Source organism: Haliaeetus leucocephalus, unplaced genomic scaffold, assembly GCF_000737465.1.
Source record: "Haliaeetus leucocephalus isolate CR32 unplaced genomic scaffold, Haliaeetus_leucocephalus-4.0 Scaffold517, whole genome shotgun sequence".
Lineage (NCBI taxonomy): Eukaryota > Metazoa > Chordata > Aves > Accipitriformes > Accipitridae > Haliaeetus > Haliaeetus leucocephalus.
In genome coordinates, this window is record NW_010972953.1 from 1569279 (window position 1) to 1572961 (window position 3683).

Consider the following 3683-nt stretch of genomic DNA (forward strand, 5'->3'; position numbering starts at 1 on the left):
CTCGGCCGGCGTGGGGCTGGCTGGCGGCGTCTCTGTGCCGCGCATGGGTGCGGAGCGCTCGCCGGGCGCCTGGGTGCCCGCCCTGTCCTTCCCATCTCTCTCCAACGTAGCTGAGAGTCCCTGAACCATTTTTCTCGATTTTCACCTCCGCGCGGGAACTCGTGTCCTTCTGCACCGTGTCCCGCCGGTCTGGGGACCGTGGGCCGTCGGGCTGGGTAGACCTCAGGACCTTGGGGTTTGCTGAGCCTGGGGTGATGAAGCTAATCTTTTAAATCTAATTTATGGTCCTTTGTATGAACCTGGCTGAGCCGCCTGTGTGCCGGGACGGGCCCTGCGGTGAGCCCCCTGGGTGGGAGCCGCCTGGCAGCGAGGGTCTCGGGGCAGTGATGCTTTTAAACGTACCTGGGCAAAGCACTTCAGTGCATGCTCGGGCACAAGCACAAGCTCACTTCATCCCCCGCATCGCACCCGCACCGGTGTGCCCGTACGGAAACAACCCAGCCACCGCTAAAGGTTGCTCGCGCTTTCGGTGTGAGCAAGGTGTCCTGAGCTGTTCCTCGGGACTTGCCCGGGTGCACCGCCTAATGAAGCACGTGTAAAAGCTTTGCAGATAAGATCTAAACTCATGCAGGGAGATGGAGTGAGAGAAAAAAAAAAAGTCATTCTGAAAAGTGACCTCAGAATGCTTAAAAATAAATTTAAGTGTCAACTGATTCAAACCCAATATATTTTTTTTTGATTCAGTATTAGAGAAGAGTTAATTCAGATTTTTCCTTACAGCCAGTGTGTATATACGCACATCTGTCTGTCGTGGGAGATGCTTTAACACGGTGCATGATCAGGAAGCTGCTTGCAGACTTGTGCTGTTGGTGTTTATATTAATTTATCATTTGAAAGGAAAGAGAATATTTTTTTCTAATCTACATTTTATCCAATGAGGACTGCACACAGAATATAAAGAACAGTCTTCTTAAGTAGAGATTAAAAAGCAGGTGCTGTGTTTGTTTGCTGTATTTCACTAAGTGTTAATATGACATGTATTCTATTTAAGTCGCCAATGCGGAAGGAGCAGCAGCGGGGCAGTTTCGCTGTAAGCCGAGGGCTCAGCCAGGAGGGGACCACGCTCCCCGTCCTGCCCGGAGTCGCTGTGCAAAGCCGGGCACTAATTTTGTTTCTCGTCTGCAAAAGGAGTCTGACGAGAGATTTCAGAGCTGCCGTGTCCCCGCAGCCAGACTTCTACCTGCCGTCGGAGGAGCGGAGCTGAGAGGTGGCCGCGACTTCGCTGGGACCCCGCTCTGGTGCTAGGGTGCGGCACCCGGCCGGCAGGACGGCACGATTCGGCAGCCTTGGCAGATCCCGGCTTCCACCGACCGTTAGATGCTACTGCACTGCAAATACATAATCACGGCCGAGCCCCCCGCGACCCGTGGGGCCGGGGTCTGCGCTGAGCCTGCTCCCGTCCCGCACCGGGGCACGGCCGGGCTCTGCTCCTGCCCAGGGCTGCTGCCACCAATAGGTAAAATATGGATATCTCTAAAGTTCTGCTTCCGAAAAGGATGTTTTGGTGGTGTAGGGTAGACTTGGCTCAAAGCGGCCCATGCCGGCCCCTGCACCCGGCGCTGGGGACCGGAGGAGCCCGGCAGCATCCCTGCAAGGCTCGCGCTGCTCTCGCTGCCTCACCGTCCTCCTCCTCGCTCATGTCCAGCGCCTGCTGCCTGTGTCATATCCCAGACGTGTGTGATCGTGGGCACGTTGCACACCCTAATAAAAGCCTTGGAGCTTCTGAGCTGAGCCCCAGGTGGATTTGTTCCTTTATTGCCCCTTCGCTAGCCTGCCCACCCCGTGCTCGCCGCAGGGTGCGTGGGTGAGCAGCGGCAGGTCGAGGGCGCGGGTCTCGGCACCCTCCTCCCATCCCTGCATCCCTGGGCACGTGCCAGCGGGCGACGCGCTGTACCATCACCGGCAGTTCATTCGTGTTCAATTCAAAAGCCTTTTTGCTTTTAAAACCTCGAGCGCGCCACTCCTCCCGTCTCTCCCCGTGGCCGTGGGGCAAGCGGGTGGCGGGGAGCCGCTGGCGCTGGGGTGCAGTGCGGGTGCAGGATTTACCCTCTGCCCCGGGAGAGCCTGGCTTGAACCGGGGTGACCGGATTCCCCGGGCACCCAACCACCCTGCCCTGCGGCCCCGGCTAGTCGGGCGGGATGGGGAGGCAGCTCCGGGCAGATGGGGATGGCAGATAAAAACACCTGAGTATTGACCCAAAGGTGACTTTGCCTCAGGCCTTGCAGAGATTAACTAGAGATGAAAAACCGAAGCTGTAGCGGGCCTTTGAACCTTCCTTCACCTTTTTCCTCCCCCCTTCCTGCTTCTCCTTTACAGCCCCTGCATCTGTGGGAATTCAGGGACGCAATAGCCCCTTTTGCAGACTCGGGGGCTGGGTTAGCAATTCATGAAGGGCAGAGCGGCTGCATTTTTCTATACTTATATATGCCCTGCAGCTGGGGCTACCGGGAGGTTTGGCCCCAGCCCTCGGCGGGTTCAGGTTCGTTAGGACACGCGTGTGCTCAGCTTTAAGGCCCGTTTTCCACCTTCGGCTGCTGCCCACGGAGCACACGCTCCGGCAGGTTTAGGGCAACATGAGACCTCCCAGCCCCGCAGAGAGACCAAGCAATTCTCTGTTTATCTTGGTCGAATGCTTTACACAAATAATTATTTCCAAGGTAAATATTGTGAAAATCCAGATTATTTGCTCAAGAAATGAAAGAATAACTGCGGGAGTACATCAAAGTGGTGGATCTGCTCTGCAAGCAAGAGGCTTCCTCCTCGGTTATTGGGAGCCCCGATGCTTATGCCCCCAGAGCTGGTTTGAGATGGCCAGTGCTGATTTGCAAAATCAACTTCAGACAGAGGTTTTTTCCACCCCCAGCTTCGGTGCCCAAATGAGATTTGGGAATTAATTAAAAACCCAACCAACTGCAGGGGGAAAAAACAATAAAGACACGAAAAGCTGCAAGGCTGAGCCTGGGCCAGCTTAGGGGGAGCCAGGACCTCACTCTGCACCCCCCTGGGCACTCGCACCCTGGGGGGCTGCAACTCTGCACACCCACCCCCGCCCCGCACCCAGCTCTCAGCTCCCTCTGCGGATGCGGATCCGTCCCCGCGCAGGATGGGTGCAACGCCCGAGGACCATGGCAGGGACATCTCCATCCTTGGGGATTTCCAAGCCTCGGTAAATAAGGGGCTCGCAGATGGATAACGTGGCTCTCGGGGGCTCGGAGGAGACACTCCGGCTCCAAAATCTTCCCAGGTCGGTGGGAAGACTGAGCATTGCCAGTGGGGTCTGGATCAGGCCATTGTGCGGGGCCGGGCAGAAGTGGGGAGCCGTGTCGGGGATGGGGCTCGCACGTGATCGCTTCCCCGGCACGTGGGGGAAAACGAGCTCCTATGGACCCTGGGGCATGTGAGCTTGAATTTCCATGCACAGCAGACAGGGCCCTTTGTTTTTAAGGTCTCCTCTGAAAGTTTATTGTTATTATTATATTAAATCCCTGTAACACTGGACTGGTTTTACTGCACAAAGCAAGATTTGGCAAACGTTGCTTTTCTTTGAAAGTTAAAATAATAGCATTAAAAAAAAAATCAAGTATTTATGAAGCTTTGGAGGGAAATATTTTACCTTGTAATT